A 24,028-nucleotide genomic window follows, 5' to 3' on the forward strand; every position below is an offset into this window, starting at 1 on the left:
TGTTTCCTCTTCTATGAAATGGGGATAAAAATACCTATAGTGACTACTTTACAGGGTTGTGAAATCCAAATGAAATAATGCATCAAAAATACCTTTTCAATTTTGCTTGAAAAGTTTTTTTTCAAGTAACAAGTGCTTTAAATTTTTTTTTTGTGCTTGCTCTCCACTGCCTCCCTCCTCACTTTGAGCAAATTAAAAAAAAAGAGACCTAAAAAGTAAATACTTTGATATATAGCTAGTCTGGGAAAACAAATTCCCACATTAGTCATGTCTGAAATTGTGTGTTTCTTTCTGCATTTTAAGGTTATCACCTCTCTGTCAGGAGGTAAGCAGTAAGTTTTATCTTTAATCTCTTGGACTTGTGGTTTATCATTGCCTCGATCCCTCTTTTCAAGTTGTTTTTCTCCGTAATATTGCTATCATTGTATAAATTGTTCTTATTTCTGCTGACTTCTCTCTGCATAAATTTATAGTTTGCCCCAGTTTCCTCAGAAACTGTCCATTTCATCATTTTTTGGGGCACAATGATATATTCCATTACCACAATTTGTCTAGCCATCCCCCAATAAGAAGACCACCTTATCTTCCAGTTTGGGACTACCATGTTCTTTGCCAAGAAAATTCCCAAATGGAAGGTCACAACTCTACCAGAAACAAGACAAAAGGAATTTTTTTGGCACCCTAATGCAGCAAGCAGTCTGAGCAAGGCTAGTCACCTGAATTCCAACAGCTAGATGCTTTTATAGATAAGAGTAAAATAATTTACATATAGAGTGAGACAATCCTGATTGGTAGATCTCTCAATGAGGAGGTGGGATTAGTGTCACCTCAGCTCCTCCCCATTACTGCATCCCTAGGAGATGAGATTAGCACTAAAAGATTGCGTTTAGCCCTCGGGTGATGGGAATAGTCTTTGGGGAATTAGGGGGGACCTTGCCGTCTCCTGAAGGCTGGCTGAGCAAGGTTAAAACAGGGAGGGGGGGGGTCACAGACAGACTCTGCCCCAATGGCTGACTTTACACACATGAAAAGAATTGATATAAATATTTTTGTACATGTAGATCCTTTTACTCTTTCCTAGATTTCTTTGAAGGAATACCTTTTGGGTATGCATGTATTGGTGACTCTCTGGGCATAGTTCTAAATTGCTTTCCAGAATGGGGAGACCAAGTCACAGCTCCACCAACAGTTCACTTGCTGTTCAATCATTTTTTCAGTTGTGTCTTACTGTTTATGATCCCATTTGGGGTTTTTTTTTTTTTTTGGCAAAGATACTGGAGTGGTTTGCCATTTCCTTTTCCAGTTCATTTTATAGGTGAGGAAACTGAGGCAAATGGGGTTAAGTGACTTGCCCAGAGTCACACACCTAGTAAGTGTCTGAGGCCAGATTTGAACTCACGAGCATGAATCTGCCTGATTCCAGGCCTGGTGCTCTATCCACTGCACCAACCACCTGCCACCATCAGTGCACTAGTGTGTTTCCCACATTTGTCATTTTATTCTTTTGCGATCTTTGCCAATCTGATAGGTATGAGGTTTGAAACCTCAAGGTTGCTTTAACTTGCATTTGTCTAACTATTTATAATAATAATTGCTAACATTTATATCACACCTACTCTGTTCCAGGCACAGTGCTAAATGCTTTTTAAATAAATATTATTTAAATATTATCTCATTTGATTATTAGTGATTTAGAGCATTTTTATTTTCATATGATTGTTGATTGCTTGGATTCCTTCCAGGGAAAACTGCCTATTCGTATCCTCTGACAATTTATCTATTGAGGAATGACTTTTTAAAATTGAAAGTGCTATCTTAATGCCATTTATTATTTTTATTATTACTTTCCCAACCACTCCTAAATTATAACTGCTCAGTGTATTCACTGCATATAGACATCAAGCTTGGGACAAAGAAGGAAGTTGGAATGGCATAAATTTTATCCTTAAAGCTATGAGAGTCAATAAAATTCAAAGCTTAGACAGTATTTTTTTAAAAAATTATAGTACAAATCCAACCATATGGGTGAATGCTTTAATACTTAAATGTGTTTGCAATCTTAGTGATAAGGGTATTGCCTCTAGGGGTGTGGACTTATATTTTAACCATGCCTTTTCTGGTCCAAGGTTTGTAGACTTTTCTGTTCAAGGCTCTGTTATTTTCTTTCATCCTTACAGATAGATGTTAAGGAAATACAAGATTCTTTGAAAGACACGATGAGAGAGATATCTTTGTTTGAAGATTCTCATTAGACAACACATAAGATATTTTTTATTTTTCTTCATCATCTGCTTTGTTTGGTTTCCAGCAACATCATGCTTCCTCCAGGAAAAATCATCCCCTGAAATTCCATCATCTTGCTGATTCACTCAGTTTTTATACTCAAGACACTCTCAAGCACTCTCAGTTGCCTCTTCTGTCTCTAATTGAAGGGCTGGAGGGCAGAACAATAAACTCCTCCCAAAGCCTTCTTTTATGGAGGGCTCAGAATTTTCCAGGTAATGCTTCCTTTTAAAAAAATTATTTTTAATTTATGAAATAAAACAAGCATTTCCACAAAATAGTACAATAAAAAGATGGTTGTACATGAAACTGCAAATCTATTATGCACAAACTTGATATTCCTTTCAAATATACAACAAAATTATCATGCAAATTTTTTTCCTTTTTTCTTCCCTCCTGCCCTCCTCTCCCCACCATGGTTACCATTAGACACAAATAGACACACCTATATGTATACACGCACATATATGTAAAATTATTCTACGCATCTATTTATTAGTTCTTTCTCTGGATGCAGATAGTCTTTTTTCATATTTCCTTTATAGTTAATTCGAGTATTTACAATAAATAAAATAACTTATTCACTCAAAGTCATTCTTAAAACAATATTGCTGTTACTGTATGTAATGTTCTCTTATTATGCACAAAGGGCATGGGTATTTTAATAACTCTTTGGGCATAATTTCAGGTTGCTCTCCAAAATGATTTTACAATTTTTACATTTTACAATTCTACAATGAATTATTGTCCCAATTTTTCCTTGTCCTCTTGAACATTTATCACTTTCCCCTTCTATTATTTCAGTCAATCTAGTAGGTATAAAATGATATGTCAAGGTTATTTTAATATGCATTTCTCTAATCAACAATGATTTAGAGCATTTTTTATGACCATAAATTCTTTTGATTTCTTTATTGGAAAACTGTCTGTTCATATCCTTTGACTTGAATGGAGAATGACTTGAATTTTTATAGATTTGACAAAGTTCTAATTAGTATTTATGAATTTCCCTTCATCTTACTTTTACTTACTATTTTCCTTCTCAGCCTCTCTTTTTACCCTATCCTTATTACTTTATCTTTTCTCTTATAGTCTTATACTTATTTTACCCACCCCTCTAAAATTCCCTTCCTTATCTTCTCCTCCACCCTCCTAATCTTATTCTATATACCCTTTTAGAAGTCCCTCTACTCCATTCCCCAGTTTCCTCACCTCTCTAGAAGTTCAGAAGACTTCTAAACCTCTTCAGATGTACACTTTGTTTCCTCTTCAACCCAAATGAGAGTAAAGTTCCAACATTACCAGCCCTCCACTTCCACGTGTTTACTCTGTATTAGTTCTTTCTTTAATGCCCATTTTTATGAGATAATTGCCTGTTTTTACCTTTTCCTACTTAATTTTTTTAGAATCGCCCCATCATGTACAACTCAGCCATAATCTTTCTTCCAAATTACTTTAGTAATGATAACAGTTTTAAGAATACCGATATTTTTATATGTCATAATTAACAGTTTAACCTTTATCAGTGCCTTATAATTACTCTTTAATGCTTTCCTTATATTCTTCTGGATCTTTTATATTGAATTTTCCATTGAGTTCTGGTCTTTTATTACAAATACCTGAAAGTTTTTTAGTTTATAAAATATCCATTTTTTTCCATTCAGGATTTTACTAGACTTTGCTGGATAAGTTATTTTTGGATGCAACCCCAGGAGCTTTGCTTTTTGAAATATAATGTTCCAAGATCTATGGTCTTTTAGTGCAGTAGCTGCTAGGGCTTGTAAAATTGTTTCTCCACAGTATTTAAATTATGTTTTTTCTTGTTGCTTATAATATTTTCTCTTTAATATTGAAATTTGCCTATGACATTCCTGTAAGTTTTCGTCCTATGATTTCTTTCAGGTAGTGATTGGTGGATTCTTTCTATTTATACTTCACCTTCTTGTTCTAGAGCTTCAGGGCAATTTTCCTTAATAATATCTTGTAATAGTGTATCCAGATTCTTTTTTTGATCATAACTTTGAGTTAGTCTGACAATTCTTATATTGTCTTTCCTTGGTCTGTTCTCCAGAGCAGTTGTTTTTCTAATGAGATGTTTCTGATTCTCTTCTATATTTTTCTAGCCTTATTATATCTTGGTGTCTGATTGCTGAATTTGAAAAGGACAAAAATGAAAATTTTAAATTGAAATGGAATTTTCTAAGTCAATTTTCCTATTTCCTAAGTCATTGTGTGTTCGGTACCTTCTTAACATGTTGGCATTGGATGTAATTGTTACTTTATAAATATCCACAGAATACAAACTGTACACAAGGCATCAGAGTGTATAGAAAACAGCATCACTGAGAGCAATTCTCATTCTCCCCTACCTCTCTGCAGTCTTAGATACCATTAATCATCTTTTGTTTGATTCTGTCTTCTCTCTAGGTTTTTGAGACACTACTCTCTTCTGGTTTTCCTCTTAACCCATCACATCACTCCTCAGTGTCCTTTGTGGGATCCTTATCCAAATCACACCCTGGTTTGGAGCTGTGAAACATAACTGCAGGCTTGACCCTGGTTGGAACTCCAGTAGGGTCTATTGCTGGCCTCAGACCCTGTCAGCTAGCCAGAAGGCTCTTTTCTGTTCAAAGCAACAGCACTTTAGACTTCCCCTTGGTCAGAGCTCCTTGCCATGATTACTCAGCTGAGGGACCCAGAGCAGGCTAGTGGCTGAATTTGAGATACCATTCCAGGGTTAGAGCCATATAACTACTGCATGCTTCACTTCTTGTTCCTTGCCCAATACATAGACTCAGGTTTTGTCTGTTCTTTGTCACAACCAACACTCTTAGTCTCAGGTCTCTTCTTCTGTCCACACTGGATCCAGCTGTGGTGTGAGTGACAAAACTGCCAAATGACTCCTGTTCCTGCTCTCTACATAGCCGCAGGCTCATCCCTGCTGGATCTGGTATCACTTCTTGCCTTGGTACGTAGCCTTAACCTAAGTTGAGTCCTGTCAATAGAAGGTTCTGAGCTGGGGTGCCTTCCTGGTTAGACCCTGTCCTCAGTGCCCACAGATCTTTGTCTCCCTATGCCAACTGGGATGGAAAAATGACGGACTGCGATTTTTTTCTTGGATTTCCCAATCTGGTGCTCTTTTTGGGTTGTTGTCATAGTAAATATTGGGAGAGAGTTAGGCTGTACTGCCTTCTCCTACTCCTCTCTCTTTGCTGGTCTAACTCAAAGCTGTTTTCACAATGTTGTTGTTACTGTACAAATTAGTTTTCCTGCTTCTATTCACTTTACTCTGCACCATTTCAGACAAGTCTTCTCTGCTTTGTCTGAAACTGTCTACTTCATAATTTCTTTTTCTTGAAGGAAGTTTGTATTGATGTCTTCTATTTCTTACATCATCATAGTTTTCCCAAGAATCCCTTCCTCTGTTCCTCCCAGAGAGCCATCCCATATAACAAATAATAATTTTTAAAGAAGAAAAAAACCCAACACAACTGATCGATGCATTGAAAAAGTCCAAAAAAATGTGTGATATGTAATACTTATAGATCTCTCACCTGCATGAAGGAATGGCCTTTTATAATTTCTAATGGCAAAATAATATTCCATATAATTTACCTTATTTCGTTTATCCATTCCCCAATTGGTGGACATCCCATTAAGTCTCTAGTTCTTTGCTGATACAAAAAAGCTGCTATAAATATTTCTGTATATTTTGTACAAAAAATATTTTTGGGTCCTTTTCCTTTTCTTTTGATCTCTTTGGAGTAGAGACCTAGTAGTTGTGTCACTGTATCAAAGTACTGTACAGTTTAATGACTTTTTGGGCACAGTTCCCGATTGCTTTCTTAAATAATTTGACCACTTCACAGCTCCACCAACAGTGCATTAAATGTCTATTTATGGAGTTGCAGCCATATTTTCTTTAGGGGGCCAGCCTTGGTCATTATAATTGTTCAGTATAAATTTATATTTTCTTCTTTCCATTTTAATTATTGTAGTCATTCCTGGTTCTTCTCATTTTACTTTCTATCAGTTCATATCTTCCCATGCTTCTTCAGATCCATTGTTATGGTACAGTAATTTTCAATTATATTTATGTATATTATATGTATCTATATGTATATTATGATGGGCATTGAGGTTTCGTCTTGTTCTTTACTATCACAAGGAGTGATGCTATAAATATTTTGGTGTATATGGGGCCTTCCTTTCTATTATTAACCTCTTTGGAGTATATGCTTAGCAGTGGGATTTTTGGGTCAAAGGGTAAGGACAGTTTAATCTATATGTCATAAACTTTCTAGGCAGTTTAGTCAACCAGCAGATAGATTATTGGACTTGGAGTCAGGAAGATCTGACTTGAAATCCTGCCATGGATACTTACTAGCTATGTGACCTGAGGCAAGTCACTTAACAACTTAGCCTCAATTTCCTAATTTGTAAATGGTGATAATGGTAGTGCCTATTTCACAGGATTGTTGTGAAGGATCAAATGAGATAACAAATGTAAAATGCTTTGCAAACCTTGAAGCAATGTCTAAATGTTAGTGATTATTATTAGCACATTCCAAATTGATTTCCAGAACAATTGGACCAATTTATAGTTCCATTCACAGTATATTAGTACACCTGTCTTTCCATATCCCCTCCAGCATTGACTTTTTCCATCTTTGCCAATTTTCAGGGTGTGAGGTAAAATCTTAGTGTTGTTCTTACTGGCCTTCCTCTTATTTTAATGATTTTGGTTGTTTCATATAGTTGTTTAATGCTTTGAAATTCTCCTTTTGAAAGTTGTTCGTATCTTTTGAACACCTATCTAATGTGGAATTGCTCTTAGCTAGTAGAATTTGTACATAGTTGGTACTTTTTAGCAGAAACTATGGTGTTTAAAAATTATTTCTAGGATACTTATTATATTTTTAATAAAAACTCCTGAAAGCCTAGTGACTTCTGAACCACATAGATGAATTAAAGGGGAAAAAACTGTTTTTTAGGAAAGTCTTAACTATCTAATTCTGTCTCCTTAACGAGATCTCAGGAAAATCAATGATCTGGCCTTAAACATTGACCCTATTTTCACACATCTCCCATCTTGTCTTTTTTGGAATCAGTACTAATTGGATATGGAAGAGATTTCCTTTCCTTGGAGTTCTTTTGAGGGATTTCCATCTTAGTTATGTTTAGTTGGCTTAGCTGGCTTCCAAAGTGTCTCTTATAGTCCAGAAATGTCAGCAGCTTCTCTTTATGCTACATATGAGCCAGAATTTGAGGTAGGAATGAGATTTTGGATGAAGACTTCTCTTCTCCCCATTTTGACTCCTTGGTGAACCAATTCAACTCTGTTCTGCCCTTCTCTTTTGAATACCTTGCCTCCTTATTGTATCACTTATTATGCCCAGCCAAGCCTCAGTTTTGGATCTCTCCCACTCACTGCCTTTGCTCCTACTCATGTGTGGCTGAGTGACAAAAATCATATAACTGTTTTGATTGGGCCCACTGCAAACTTATGTTACATAACTTTAACTGGGCCCTCACTGCTGTTAGGTAATCCTACTATATTTCCATCATCAACTCCCTATCCCACTCTTTACAGTGGCTCTTCTAAACCTTTCCATCTCTCCTCAAACTTCCTGTGACTCCTCTTTCTCCCACTCTCTCAGCTGAGACCTTTGCCTCATATTTTACCAACAAAATTGAGGTCATTCACTGAGAACTCCTTCTCCCCTCTTCTTCAACTATCACTCAGTTGCCTTCTGCCACCATCTCCTCCTTTACCCCTGTCTCACATGATGAAGTGGCCTTATTACTTACTGAGGCTAACCCCTCTACTTGTTCAAGCAATCTCATTCCATCCTATCTCTTCCAACAGATCACTTGCTCTGTCATCCCATTCTTTCATTTATTTTCAACCTCTCCCTCTCTATTGGCTTATTCCCTACTGCCTACAAATGTGCCTATGTCTCCCTTATTCTGAAAAAAACCTCCCACTTAAATCTCTGTCTCTGCTAACTGTTGTCCTATATGTCTTCTGCCCTTTGTAGCTAAAATCCTTGAATAGGTCATCTACAATAGGTGCTTCCACTTTATCTCGTCTTACTCTCTTAAACCCTTACATAAAACTTCTGACCTTATTCCACCAAAACTACTTCCTCCAAAGTTACTAATGATCTCTTAATTGCCAAGTTCAATGACCTTTTCTCAATACTCATTCTCCTTGACCTCTTTGGAGCTTTTGGCACTGTTGATCACTCTCTCCTCCTTGATATTCTCTTCTCTCTAGGTTTTGGGACACTATTTTCTCCTGGTTCACATCCTCTAACTGTAGGTGTCCCTCAGGGCTCTGTCCTAGACCCTCTTTTCTTCTCCCTCTATACTAGTTCACTTGGTGATCTCATCAGCTCCCATGGATTTAATCTATGCTCATGATGTTCAAACCTATCTATCCTGCCCCAATCTCTCTGCTGACCTCTAATCTCATATCTCCAACTGCCTTTCACACATCTTGAACTGGATTTCCAGTAGATACCTTAAACTCAATATGTCCCAAACAGAACTCATTATCTTTCCCCCTAAACACTCCCTACCTCTTATTTTCCTTATTACTATAGAGGACAATACCATCTTCCCAGTCCCTCAATCTCACTATCTAGGAGTCATCCTAGATTCCTCACTGTCTCTCACACCCCATATCCAAGCTGTTGCCAAGACCTGTCAATTTTACCTTTGCATCACCTCTCAAATTTGTCCCCTTCTCTCCTGTTGCTGCCACAACTCGAATGCAAGCTCTTACCATCTCATGCCTGGATTATTGCAATAATCTGTTGGTAAGTCTGCCTGCCTCAAGTCTCTCCCCACTCCAATCAGCCACTGAAGTGACTTTCCAAAAATGCATGTCTGATCATGTCACTCCCCTACTCAATAAACTCCAGTGGCTTCCTGTTGCCTCCAAGAACAAATACAAAATGCTTGGTATTCAAAGCTCCTCATAAATAACCTAGCCCTTTCTAGGATTATATCTTACTTCCTGTCACACACCCTTTGAAACCATGGCATTGGCCTCCTGGCTATTCCATGAATAAGACCCTCCCTCCCTCAGATCTGGGCATTTATTATTGGCCACCTGCCATTCCTGGAATGCTTTCCCTCCTCCACCACGACTACTGACCTCCCTGGCTTCAAGTCCTTACTAAAATCCTACCTCCTACATTAAATCTTCCCTCTTAATTCCAGTGCCTTCCCTCTGTTACTTATTTCCTATTTATCCTGCATATAGTTTGCTTTGTATATATTTGTTTGAATTTAGATTGTAAAGTCCTTGAGGGTAGGGACTGTCTTCTGCCTCTTTTTGAATCCCCAGAGCTTAGACACATAGTAGGTACTTAGCAAATGTTTACTGGGTGATTGATTTTTACTATATAATTGGATAATTTATATTTCAAGTTCTGAGTTTATTAATGAGTTTATTTCGTATGACCAAAACTTTCATGACTTTTTGTTGATTAACTTTTCAGACTGAGACTTAGATAAATAGTGTTCTTAGTCATTAGAGGAAAATTAATTTGGTTGAGAGTAGACTCAATCTGTTTTTCAAATTTATTACACATTCAACCTCATCCGAAGCTGTAAGGTTTTGAACTTAGGTCCTCCTGACTCCAAATCCAAGCTCTATTCACATGATCTTTTTGTGCATTGTTATTTTAATAGTGGACTAACTGGTTCCATAATGTTAGTTTTAGATAACTGAAGGAAACAGGATCAGGTGGCCCCATTCCCTAGTCATCAGTTCTAAGCTTCACGTAAAATACTCTTAAGTTGGTAATGTTGAAGGAAAAACTATTAATGCCTGTCTCTGTGTTTTAGGCACTAGTCTGCTAGAGACAATATTATTTAATTTAACTTTATTCTATATTTAAGCCATTTCTAGCTTGGAGAGGGAGGACCAGCTTGGTATAATTTCCTGGTATTCCCCGACATGATCTGGGCATCTTGAACAAGATAATATGTTAAAATAGAGTTTGGGGTTAATGTGCCAAAATAATCATCATTAATTCTTTAGTTGACCACTCCCCTCAAAGGAAAAGAAAGGTCTCTTTTCTGTGGTCATTATTTTAACCTTGAACTCAGCAAAAGGAGAATCTGTTCTTAGGTGGGTCTTCAAGTGCATGGGTAGGGAAAGATCTTTAAGTTCAGTTATTATCCTTCAGCCATTTCCCTAAGAAAGACCTTAGCTTTTGCCCTAATAACTCTCCTAAAGAGAAAAGTCTGGAAAGGGTTTTAGGCTGGAGAAAATGTTATTTTCTATTATTTTCAGTCGAACTAAAAAAGAAGCTTTTTATGATTCCTCAGCAAGCATTCCTGATTTGAGGGTCTGACAGCTGTTTTATCTAAAGCATCATATGTACTAACACGAGCATCATATCTACCAGTGATCCCTTCGATGTGTCCGTACCAGAAGTCAGAATAGTCACTGGAAATAAGATTGGAAAGCTGTAGAAAAAGATTCAACTTTGCCAAACCATTCATTTAGAAAATTATAAGGAAACTCTGGTTGGACTTTGCTCATTGTTAGAAAGAAGGGGAAAAAAGGTGGAAATTGACAACAAAGACAAGAGAAGCTCATTTTCTATTTCAATTTGTCTTTTTGAATGACTAGTCTTTGGTCCTCTTGGAGGATAAATTGCATTTGAAATGGAATCTTCTTAATGACTTATCTTTCAGGCAGGTATTGTGCACACCTTTTAAATGCATTTTGCATGTAGGGGGGCATGGGTGGGATGGGAAGATGAATTATGAAGAAGTTAAGAGGAAAATAATTTCAGGAGGTAATGGATGAGCTCTGTCCGGAAGATTAATCAGGGCAGTTGCAAGAGAGTGCCAAATGCATAAGTGAAGTAGAACTAAATATCTGATTGTAATTAAAACTTTAGGCTTCTAATGGCTGCATGAAAGATATTTTAATAAACGTGAAATGCACTTTCTAAATGGCACGCTAACTTTTAATGACTTGGGTGTTTTGTTTGATTAGTAACCTGGACTGTTAAATTAAAGCCAACTGCAAGTGAATGATAAAATATTGATGGTTTCAGGCAAGTGAATTGGGGGAGTTATGCTTGACAGATTTTTGGTATCATTAAGGATTTTAACTGGTGGAAAATATATATTGCTGGTGCTTAAAGATAGTTAAAGAGGAGCTTCCTGTTTATATGCCCTAGTTTTAATTTTACAGTAATAATGGGGGGAAAATCTGAATTATTCACAGATGGTTGGTCAAGAGGGGTCACTTAATTAAAAAAATGTTATTTTAATTACACCTGTTTCTCATTCCCTGCATGGAAAATTAAATATTCAGCAGGGTTTGGTTATTTCTGTTTCATGGAGGACTGGGAACTTTGCTGAGTCTTAAGATGAAGCAGGAGAAGGTGGCAGAAGGATTTTTACTTCTTGGTGGTTAAGTCTCGCTTTGTGGAAGAGGATTTCAAAAAAGACTGTATTGGCAAAGCTTTAGGAATGATGCAAGAAGAAAACTTGGATACACTTTAAAAACAAGCAAACAAACCTTGACCCATGAAGCATTTAGGAGTCTTTAGTAGCTCAACTGGTATGTTTTCTTTCCTTAACTCAAAGGATTTTCTTGCTGTCTGCCACCATTAAGTGGGTATTTCAAAGGATCTTCATTTATAGGACCTAGCATCTCCTGCTTCTTATATTAATCTCTATGTGAATCTTTTAGGTTTTTTTATTCCTTTAAAAAGCCTAAATGAAAAATAATTCATGAAATCCATCCCCTCTTTGCAGAAGTATAGGACTCTGGCTGCAGAGTATTGCATATATTGCCAGACATATGGTTAGTTTAACTAAGCTGCTTTTTAAAAAATCTTTCTTTCAACACTAGGACTGGAATTTAAGACTACTTTGAATGACCAAACTGGATCAACTGACAGTGCATTTGCACCTACTAGAGATAGTAGGATGAAAATTTATTTCAAAGTAAGATTATGGTATCCTTTAAAACATAGTCAAATGTTATTGTTACTGATCTAGCCTCGAGGCCTTCATTTCTGGCAAAAGGTGTACATATGGTTGAGAGAAAGAGAAAGCGAAGCATTTGGGATATGAATTTGATATACAGATTCAAGACTTTTGTTTTTTTTTGCAAAAGCAACCAACCAATCAACGTTAAATGTGTCGGTGCTATGCTAAGCACTAGTGATACGGAGACAAAAATGGAACAACTTTTGACCTCAAGGAAGTGATGTTCTCTAGGGGAAAACAAGTATGTTTGCCATGAACTATGAGTGAGGTACCTCAACTTTTGGTTGACTGTTTTTTTCAGTCGTGTCCAACTCTTTGTGACCTCTTTTGGGTTTTTTTTTCTGGTAAATACGCTAGAGAGGTTTGCTATTTCCTTCTCCAGCTCATTTTACAGATGAGGAAGCTGAGACAAACAGGGTTAACTGACTTGCTCAGGGTCAGATTTGAATTCAGGTCTTCCTGTCTCCAGGCCAAGGCAATCTATCCACTGTGCCATCTAGCAGCTCAACTATTTTAAAAATAAGTGTTTCTGTATCCTAGTCAAGATATGAAAACAGTTCCCTACCATGTCTGAAAATTGTTTGCCCTGCACGAAATTAAAGCTAGGAGTTCTTTTGCTTGAGGCAGGAAAAAATACAGTTAAGAAAAGGTTATGGGCTGTAGCTGGAGAGGCACATTGGAAAAGTTAGGGTTGGGGACATTGGTGGTACAAAAGCTAGTTGAACTTGGGGAAAAGGGTGGCCTGCTCCCTAGATAGCAGGACCCTCTTCCCTGTGGAGATCGGCAGGGGAATACTGGCCCAAGGAGAAGGTTACGACTGAGACAGTAGTTGCTGTAAGAATAAAGTACGTGTTCTCAGGAAGGTCATAGTAACTTCTTCCCACCCTCCATGTTAGAACCCTGGGGCAAAGCCCCGTTCACTCCACAGCAGCTATGTCTCTGCTCCTGGGTGTTAATACTGTACCTTAAACAGCCCATGTAACCTTCCCTGTAACAGTGGCTTAATTCAAACTAAATAATTATATTTCTTAGAGAGAGGACTTTTTTCTGGAATTAAAAAAATTATGTGCCTTTATAAAAAGGGTCCATCATCCCTCCTTTACCCCCTTGCATGCTGTGGCCTAGGCAGCTGCTTGCTCTGCCTATCCTTAATGGTAGCTATGATTGCAAATACTAATGCAGAAGGAAGGGAATCCAAGTTCTGGGACTTTTATGTGGGTAGAGTAAGGGGCACTCTAAATATAGGAGAAATTTTTAAAATTTTAAATACTTTTATTTTTCTCCTAATTATATAAAAAATTTTTAAAACTTAAAAAGTTTTGAGTTCCAAATTCAATCCCTTCATTCCTCCTTTCCCCGCTCCTTGAGATGGTAAGCAATCTTATTTACATTGTACATGTGTGTGTGGGATGAAAAACCCTCAGCAATTAAATTTATAATAAGGAGCCATCTCAGGGTGGGAACAGAAATAAATTTTATTCAGTTCTCGAGAATAGGGCATCCTCTGCTAGAACAGATCTAGCAAGGGAGGCACTTTACAAGGTGCAAAGCACCAATAATTATACCTAACACAAGAGAATTCCTGCCCACCTCTGATCCTTCTCACCACTGGCTGGGAGGCGGGCTTACAATCTGAGCATGAAAGCTAGACAAAGAGACAAAGAGACAAAGAACGGGAAATCGAGGCACAGAAACTCCAATTCCCATTCCCTTAGTTAATGATTACAACTGAGGTGACATCTGTAAATCCAAAGAAAGAGAATAGGATAAGGGGAGGGGGAGACCCTCTCCATTCTCTTACAGTACTTTTACAGTAAAGGAAAGCAGGTCACAGTGACCCTATTCTTACTGAGCAAATCTTTAAACCAGAACCAGAAGAAAGAACAATAAGTTTCACGGTAAACTTTCCCAGAGGCCGAGCCTTCAGATTCTCACAGCCTTGGAATTCTTTTACTTCCCTATTTCTTGGTTTTTAAACATTTCTTAGTATCTTCTCTGCGAAGTCTTCACATTTTATTTACCGCACACAATGTGCAACCATGTAAAACATTTTATGGGAGAAATTCTTATTATTCATGGTTGTTGTAGGCCAATGACAGAGAAAGAAAGGTCCTGACACGGCAGTACAAAGGAGATGTGAACTTGACCAGAAAACGTATGTAGGCAGAGTGCTGGTATATTAAAAGTGTATTAAATCCTTTCCTCCTGTCTTCCTCTTCCCAGTCTATGGGGGCAGCTACCATAATGGCTTTATTCTGGATCAAGCCTAAACTTGGCTAGTCCAGCAATTTGGGCTCAAGGGCTAAAACACAGTAAGTTACTCGTGGACCGTAGTATGCAATAAAACCCACTTAACAAGAAATTAAAAGAACACACTTCAAAATTTAAAAATGCAGAAGTCAAAATAAAAACATAATTTCAAGAACACACTTCAAAGTTAAAAAAACACAGAAGTCAAAATAAAAACACTACTTCAATCCTCTGCCAAAATCGACATAACAACCAGTCAGCCAGATCAGAATGAATTCTCTGGAGGGCAGCAGGAGCTAAGATGAAACTTTTGGCCCCCATTCTGGTTTGGCTGAATCTTTTTATGCCTTAGGCAGCAACATGGCCAGGCGGACCTCTCTGTCCCATTAAAGGATGAGCCTTGAATACACTTTAGATGTTGCTCTCTGCCGTGCAGAGTACGAAGCCTGGCACTGGAGGAGGAAGGGGAAAGGGGCACAAAGGGAAAGGGTCTTAAAGGAGAAAAGGAGGAGGAGGGCCCTACTGAAGTAACCAAGAGTTTTGATGTGCCCCACCCTCAGTAGGATCAAAAGCTTCTCCCCAGCAATGTCCCTAGCACCTTCCGCACCACCCTTAGCTCTGTGCAGCCACCAAAGAAACAAAAACAATGTGAGAATAGCAACAGGGGTGTAAAACAAATATTGCTCCCACAACAAACTCCAACTTTATCAATATCTATAGAGGAGTGTGTGTGTGTGTGTGTGTGTGTGTGCGCGCGCGTGTGTGTGTGCATGTGTGCGTGTGTGTGAGTGGGAATGAATAAACCTCTAATTTTTCTAAAACTACCTGTTTTTAATTTTGTTGTATTTTCTCACATATTTATTTTCTCTCCCTCCCACCATCACCCCCAATTTATTATTATTTTTTTTATTTTTTTAATTTAATTTTAATTTTAATTTTTTTTTTTGCAGGGTGGAAGGCAGGGCAATTGGGGTTAAGTGACTTACCCAAGGTCACACACAGCTAGTAAGTGTGTCAAGTGTCTGAGGCCGGATTTGAACATCACCCCCAATTTAAAAGAAAAAAACAACAAAACCCTTATAACGAATGTGCATAATCAAGCAAAAACAAATTCTCATATTTTCCATGTCCAAAAATGTATGTCTCATTCTTTATCTTGCATCTATAACCTTTCTGTCAGGAGGTAAACAAAAGTCCTCCAGAATCATCGGTGGCTATTACTTTGATCAGAGTCCTTAAGTCTATCAAAGCTGTTTGCATTTTCAGTGTTGTTTTTGTATAGGTTGTTTTCTTGGATCTGTTCACCTCACTGTGCATTAACTCAGAAAAGTCTAACAGGCGAGAAGTCACCGAGCCCACCGATGTAGTTTGCCACCCAGAGGAGACCAAGGACTCTGTTCTGGGGAGAGATGAGCTCCCATACATAGTGAGTATTTTTCTGTCCTCATTCTCCCAAAGTGAGTCTGTCTCCATCTTAGGGTTCTAAGAATACCCATAAGAGTTAGGGTATCTTTTTTCTACTTCTATAGGTTTGAATTCCCAATTCTGGTGGGCTACACCCACTACCAGCCACCAGAGAGTGACTTGGAACCCACTTCCATTAACTAATTAACATAAATTAGCTTTAACAAGGCATATTTACTGCAAAGATGTGAAAAGAGCAGAAGTGCAAACATTTTTCCCCAATACCTCTAGGACACACGTTCATCTATACAACCTCAGTCTCTGGTGAGACTGGTCATCAGATCCAAACCAGTTCCTACATAGCATTCATCCTACCAAGTCTGTGCCCAAATGTAGCATTGCTGCCGGACAGTCCTTGTCTCAGTTATCATTGGGATTGGCCCTCCAACTTGCTGATCCTTGGCGAATTGATGCTAGGTTGGCTGAAAAACCCAGCATGGTCTTGATCATTGGTGGCTTGTTCTCCTGGTCTTTCAAAATCCACAACATGATAATCTCCATAAAATCAGAGTTCTTAATTTCTTCGTGTCATGGACCCTTTTGGTAGTCTGGTGAAGCCTAAATTCTTCTTAGAATAATATTTTTAAATTCATGAAATAGAGGGTCAGAACCAGAACATTGTACACAGTTATTGCCACATTGTTCATTGACTCACTTTGACAGACTTGGCTCTTCTCAGCAATGCAAGGTTCTAAGACAACTCCAAAAGGCTCGTGATAGAAAATGCTATCCATACACAGAGAAAGAATTATGGAGTCTGAATGCAGATTGAAGCATGCCATTTGCTCTCTCTCTTTTTTTGTTTCTTCTTACTCGTGGTTCATTCCATTGGTTATAATTTTTCTTTGTAATATGACTAATATGAAAATATGTTTAATGTGAATGTTTATGTAGAACCTATATCAGATTGCATGCCATCTTGGAGAAGGGGGAGGGAAGGGAGAGAGGGAAAATTTGGAACACAAAAACTTGTGGAACTAAATGTTGTAAACTAAAAATAAATAAATTAATTTAAAAAATTCATAAAAAATTTATTGCTGTGTGTCCTTCCTTTTTGAAGAAGATCAGTGACATTATGAATAAATGATGTTTTGACTTATGTCTGAATTGGTTTTAAGTGAGGTAAAGTTGCAAAAACTGTCAGCCAGCCTCTTTTCCAGAGTCATCAAAGTCTGGTGACAAGACAAAAGTCAGGATGACTGGTGATGGCCCAGAATGCAGTAGATGACCGTGGTTTCTTTAATGTCTTACCAAGCTCTCAGCTTTTCGTAGTGCCTATTTCAGCTACCTTCATGGCCATTGGGACAAATTCTTCTCATCTACCCTTTCCACTGGGAGAAGTCTTCATTTGCTTGAGGTATGCATCCCTCTAACTCACCAGTGGGTTTAAAGCCTGTCAGCTACCCTCAACTTGGTTTACCCATCTGCTGAGACAATCTACTGGGTGTGGCTGCTTAACATGCTACAGTTTCTTGGAGCCACAGGTGAAAGTTGGCTTTCACCAAAGGTTGATGAGCAGCCCTGAAAAGGGATTGGCCAGCCCTCATGCCAGAGGTGCTAGTCCTCCCTGAACACTCTATACCTCAAGCGTAAAAATAAACAAGCAAACAAACAAAGTCAAGTTCATGGACCCTAGGTTAAGAACTCTGCCTAAAATAAAAGAACAAATGAAGAAGCAAATAACTGATACCTGTATACACAGGCTACAGGCTGACCTCAGGGAGAAGGTCCATTTCTCTCTCCTTAGAGCAATGTTTCTCACTGCATGCTCTCAGACAAGAAGAAGTCACAAGAAGAGAGGCAGTCAAACCAGGAAAAGGATTGACTAGGTTGACTGTTACCTTTGAATCCATACCCAGTTCTGGCTACCAAGCCACTGTCAAGTGAAGAGACTCCTCTGGCAAGCAGATTGGAACAAGTTACAAAATATCTGCACATGCTCCAAAGTCTCTTCCGTTGCATGTTGCCATGACTTTTCTGGAAGCAGACTTCACAGCCTCTTCCATATGGGGAATTGCATGAGTGGTTGCATATTCATAAGGATGAGTTCAGTGGCCAGTCCCATTATACAAAGTCTACCCAGGTTTCTCTGAAAATCATCCATTCATTACTTATTGTACAATATTATTCCATTATATTTCCATATCATAATTTGCTCAGCCATTCTCCAATCGATGGCTTCTCCTTCAATTGTAGTTCTTTGCTACTACAATGTGAGTCGATATGAATATTTTTAACAATAAGTGGTTATTTTCTCTCCCTCCTACCCTCACTTCCCCCAAAAGAAAATCAAAACCCTTGTGTTTCAACAATTTGGCTAGCAGCTGCTGTGGGGGGTGTAAAACCAAGAACAACCAGCTCACAGAATGCTGCAAGCGCAGGTTCTTTTGATCTGCTTTACTAAGGAAAGCAATGTTAAGGGGTTAGCAATCTCAATTTAATCCAGCATACAAATATCATTCACTTAGTTCAGGGGAAAAATCCAGCACCCTGAACTTCAGAGCAAATACAACCAAATTACAAAGAGACCCAATACAATTCATAGTTACCAAGAAAACCATCAACATCTGAGTTCAGCCGGAAGGCCCTTATAGGGGCTGCCCAGAGTCCCATGCCTCCAGGGGTGAAAGCCTTAAGAAAATAGCTCTGTTCTCCCTTTTTATACAGTTTCAGACATCATCAAACATCATCCGAGTGACCAGAACTTAGGCTCCCATGATTGGCTCTGGTGTTAGCACCTCTCTTCATTGGCCCCACCTGGAGCCCCACCTTAGTTACCAATTCACACTCACATAGGCTTAGCACCTAATAGGTAGGGGTTTGGACCTGGGGCTTAGCACCTAGTAAGATTCAATCAAAGACACCGAATTGATCAAAGGAAACAAAGGCCAAACTCTTCAAAGATCCCCAATACACCTTGTCATAAGCATGCATAGTCAAACAAAACAAATCACCGTCTTAGCCATGTAGGAAAATGTGTGCCTTATCCTACATATTCTACAAAGGAATCTTTGTCAGGAGATGGGTAGCATTCTTCGTCATCAGTGCTCTGGAATCATGGTTAGTCATTGCATTGATCAGAATTCTTAAGCTTTTCAAAGTTGCATGTTTTTACAATATTATAAATTGTTTCCTTGCTGACTTCACTGTGCACATAAGTCTTCCCAGGTCTCCCTGAAACCATCTCCTACCTCACTTCTTATATTCCAATACATTCATATTCTATAATTTATTCAGATATTCTCCAATTGATGGGCACTCTCTTATTTTTCAATTCTTTACTACCACAAAAAAGAGCTGCCTTGAATATTTTTGCACATATAGGACCTTTTCATCTTTCTTTTCATCTTTCAGTCCCAGCTAAAATATCATCTACTAGAGGAAACCTTTCCAAATCTCTTTTAGTTCTAGTGTCTTTCCTGTACTGATTATTTGCTACTTGTCCTGTATATGGTCTATCTGTATGTAGTTGTTTGCATGTTGTCTCCCTCATTAGATTGTCAACTTAAATATCTTTTGCCTTACTTTGTCTCCCCAGCACTTAGCAAAGCCCCTGGCACAGAGGAGGTGCTTAATAAATGTTTACTGACTGATTGAGTAAATGACTCATCTGATTTCTCATCCTGGAACATCCTTCAATCTTTTCAAGCTTTGTCATCCTTGCTCTTCTAGTATTCCCTAAATAAATCATCTCATCTGCAGAAATCAATAATTTTGTTTTTTTCTTTGCCTATGTGCAGTCTCTTAAGTTCTTTTTCTTGTCTAATCACTATAGATAGCATTTCTAGCACTACCCCAAATAGTCATGGTAATAATGAACATCTTTACTTTACTCCTGATCTTATTAGAAAGGGTTCTAATTTCTAATTTGTTCTTATTACACGTAATGCTGGCTTTTGATTTTAGATAGATCTTATTTTTCATATTAAGGAAGCGTACTTTTATTTCTATGTTTTCTAGAGCTTTAACAGAAATGGGTATTTTTAAATGAATCTCTTAATAAAAAAGTTTTATTTTTGTTATTCTTGTTATTAGTGTGGTCTATTATGTTAAAAACATTTCCCTTTAATATTGAAGCCACCCTACATTCCTGTATAAATCCGACCTGGTTATAGGGTGTAATCTTTGTGATACGTCACTGTAGCCTTTTCCCAATATTTTATTTAAAATGTTTGTGTTACAATTCCTTAGGGATATTAGTCTATAGTTTTCTTTCCCAATTTTGATTTTACCTGGTTTAAATATCCAGATTATATTCTACAACTGACCTTACTGTAACTTATCCAGGGGTACGCTAATAAAAGTTTAATAACTGGCATTCTGAAAAAAAAAGTACATATGATACATTTTTAAGTTTCATCTGCAATATTATTTTCTCCATTGTTTTTCACATTTAGACAATCAACAAAACAACAAATTGTATTCTGATTTATTACACTTGCCAATTTCCTAGGTGTGAACGCTCACATTTAAAATTTAGCAATTAACTCTTAGAGTGGGTGTGAGCTGGCTCCAGCATACCCTTGAACTTACCTTTCTACAAAATAAGAAATATTTGTGATGTATTCTATTCTGTTCTCCCCAATGCTGAGACCTAAGGGAGAATGCCTGATGTCAGGGAGTACCTGGAACAGTATTGAACATGGAGAGAATACTCAATGAATGCGTGGTTGCTGGATTGATTGATTGAAAGTGAAGTTTCAACAGATAAATTCCTATAGGGAGAAAACATTGATGGCTAAAGTATTATAAAGCAATGGTGTCAAATTCAAATAGATCTCTACTGGCAGCACATTGACTTAGAAAACCACAAATTAACATTATCTCTGTCATAGTATATTTTTATTTATTTTACTAAACATTTTCTAATTATATTTTAATCTGGTTCAGGTTTACTAGGCACGGGATGGGGAGTTTGACATCTCTGCTCTAAAGAACTGCAAGATAAATTTTTTTGAAATATAAATTACTTGAGGAAGAAGTCTGGGTCTTTGAATGCTTTTTTAAAATTATATATCACCTTGCATATTCCAAGGTCCCTGCCCTCCAAATATAATTGGATGAAATGGTGAAATCGATGTCTAAAAATTATTTTGCAAATGCTGAAATTGTGAAATGCTATATAATACGCTATGGAAAATAGCCTAAGAATGGCAAAGAAGAAGCCACTAAAATAACTTTAAAATCAATTAAAGTTTATAGAGTTATCTCTCTGTATCACAACTTTCCCCATCATGGTTTTGATATATCACGGGTTGGCATAAGAAATTAAATGGGAGTTTTTTGGGAGCTTTGCAAAAGCTGCAAAAAATATGCAAAGGCCAGCAGATGACAGAAAAAGTTTAGAAACTCAGAAATGCATAAAATATATGTATGGTATTATATAATGTCAACCCAAATTTACAATAAGAAATTGTAAACACTTCATAAAAGAAAAAGAAAAATTTCAGACTTCTTCTCTGGGATGAAAGGAGGACCAAAACATTTTATATGGATTTTCCAGATCGTGAGGGAGGGTGGTGTGGGATGCCACAACCCTAGCCCTTGTGATGTGGAAGGGATAACTATATCTATTAGTTGGTCAACAAACATTTATTAATTACTTACTGTGTGCCAAGATCTACTATCTTACTATATGCTAGATCTGGGGTTAGAGGGAGTTAGGGAGTGGAGAGTGTTTAGTTGTAGATTTTGGACTGTTAAAACACTAATTTAATTGTTAGACTCCAAATGTATGATCTATGCCTAAGAACTAATGTATAGATATAATGTATAGACTACTAGAGGAACTGAATCATAGCCATATTGGCACTCTCATTGTAAGTCAAACCAGAAATAGTAAAGGAGTTGTATTTAAATAGTAGGATGGTTCAGAGACCCTTCCAAGGAAAGTAAATAGAGTTGGTTTCATCATGCAATCGAAAGCAACATGAAACATCATTTCATTGGAAATGATATTATTTTGCCTTACTGTACTGACTCTTGCCAAGGATTAGGCCTGTGCATTCATTGGTAAAAGGAAATCCCAGGTGAGGAAATTCTATATACAAATTCAGGTTGGCAATTTAAATCTTATAGACTTGCCTGGAGCTTTTAGAGATTAAGTTACTTGTCCAGGGTCACATAGCCAATATGTGTCAGACACCTGATTTGAACCCAGATCTATCTTGCTTCAGGGACAGCTCTCTATCTAGTACACCATACTGAATCTCTGAAGATGAGAATAAGCCAATGAGCTACAGTTATCCCTCTCACATTGCAACTTTCCCTATCACAGTTTTGATATATTGTGAGTTGGAATAAGAAATTAAATGGGAATTTTTTTTTGGAGTTTTGTGGAAGCTGCAAAGGATATGCCAAGGCCAGCAGACAAAACAGAAAAAGTTTAGAAACTCAGAAATGCATAAGATATATGTATAGTATTGTTTTATATCAAACTAAATTTTACAATAAGGGATTGTAAACACTACATAAAAGAAAAAAAATTCAGACTTCTCTGGTATGAAGAGAGGACCAAAAATTTTTATGTAGATTTTCCAGATTGCAGGGGTGCCACACCCCTAACCCCTGTGATGTGGAAAGGAAAACTGAATTATGAAGGCTATAGTTCACCTACCAACATTTGCAATAATGAAGTAAATAGGTATTGGAACACTTGGTGGCTTTAATATGGGCGCGTGGATAGGTGCACCTTTAGGTGAAGACAGTGCACGATGTTGGATATATGTTTTAGAACTGAGAAAAAAGTTCAAAGGCTTTTAGATTACTCATAGGGCTCATATCTGTATATCAGAAATAGATTCTTCAAGAAGAATGTTCCAAAGTATTAAAAGTGGCGTGGCAAACACTAAACTGCACGAAAAACAATGAAATTTACTCTATCTTAACAAATATGAAATGATTGCTAATTTACATGAGATTCATTTCAGAATCATACAGGAAAGTCATTGATCAGTTAGAACAAAGATCAAAATTAAAACTAAATAAGAAAAAAAAATTAAGATTAGTAGACACTTCAACAACAGCTCCCATTGACCTATTTGAACAGTCAATTCCAAAAATGGGAGAAGGATAAGAATCAAGATATTGACTCTGTCACCAATTGGGTTGGTGGATTAAAGGAGTTCAAGCTCATTTGCAAGACCTTCCAGAAGAGGAGGACAGAAGAAGCTACTCACAAAACTACTAAAAAGCAAAACAAATCTACAGTGTTTGACATGAGATAAGCTTGATCTTCCTAAGAGCATTTATATATAAAATCAGGAAAATAACAATATGTTTGTAGCCACAATCACCATTTCTATCACAATCTTTTTTATTTTTAAATCTTTTTTTATTTTTACATTACCTTCATTTCTGAATATAACCCTATTGCCATGCCTCTTGTGAGTCTTCCTTTATAACAAAAACTTAAAAATAAAAAGACAAAAGCAACTCAGAAAACCAACACATCAATAGGCTGAGCATCTGAAGTACTCCATGCCCAAAGTCCCCCATTTCTGCAAATAGTAATAGTTAACATTTAGATAGCATTTTAAGGTTTGCAAAGTATGTAATCCAACTTTATTCTTGCAACAACTCTGTGAGGTATGTGATATTATCTTCATTTTACAGTTGTGGGAACTAAGGTTTAGAGAAATTAAGTGACTTGCTGACTTGCTCAGGGTCACATAGCTTGTAATGAGATGGGACGTGAACTAAGGTCTTCCTCACTTTAAGTCTCATGATGTATCTACTATGCCACCTCACTGCCTCCAAGGAAAGTCTCAGAGCAGTAAAAAAAGGAAGAAGGTGCATTTTTATGATAATCTGTTTTTATCATCAAAATAATTGGGGCCACTTAATTTGGCACTTAGAAGATGAACTTGGTAAGACTGGCTCAACCTAACCAAATACACTCTGAAGAAATCTAGGTTGGTTTTGACACAATTTTAAAGGTATTCAATTTTTAAATCTTAAAAGATGTCCCAAAGGGGAAAGAATACACCAGAATGGAAAA

The sequence above is a fragment of the Trichosurus vulpecula genome, chromosome 8, assembly GCF_011100635.1.
Source record: "Trichosurus vulpecula isolate mTriVul1 chromosome 8, mTriVul1.pri, whole genome shotgun sequence".
Taxonomy (NCBI): Eukaryota; Metazoa; Chordata; class Mammalia; order Diprotodontia; family Phalangeridae; genus Trichosurus; species Trichosurus vulpecula.